We start from the raw sequence: 562 nt of genomic DNA, 5'->3' as shown, positions 1-562 counted from the left end.
ATAAGGGAAAACTGAACTTTTTGTTTAAAAAAAAAAAGTTGTAGAAACTTTGTGAAAATTGAACAATAAGAGATTCAATTTTTAATCTCACACTCTAATTTTTTTCTTCATCTCATGTTTACCTTTTCCTTGTGAATCTGCTATATGTATCTGCTTTACCCTGAGTTTGTCAACACGTCAGGTTTCTTGGGGTCAGTGTGGCTTGATGGCATCCTATTAGTAGATTGGTCTCTTTGCCTATATACACAGTGTGGTTGAGCTTCCTTGGCTTTCTCAGGAAATCGTTTATGTCGGCTGCCTGGTTTTTTCAGTCCAAGCAGTCTCTTTCTGTGATGAAAACGATCATGGGAACATCATCCCTTCCTAGATTTCTTTACATGTCACCTTAAGTTTTACCAAAACATCAGTTTCTAACTTGGTAGTAAATCTACCCAGAAAAGGAAATCAAGAGAAAAAGATCCTGAAGATACCATCATGCCAACTTTCTTACCAAAACTGGTACGTCCTTCACCTTTATAAATATCAATGAACAAGAAGGAAAAAGAAATGCATGCACATCTTC

The sequence above is a fragment of the Theobroma umbraticum genome, unplaced genomic scaffold (assembly GCF_002168275.2).
Source record: "Theobroma umbraticum cultivar Fairchild unplaced genomic scaffold, ASM216827v3 scaffold_95.0, whole genome shotgun sequence".
Classification (NCBI taxonomy): domain Eukaryota; kingdom Viridiplantae; phylum Streptophyta; class Magnoliopsida; order Malvales; family Malvaceae; genus Theobroma; species Theobroma umbraticum.
Note: the sequence above shows the minus strand (reverse complement) of the source record.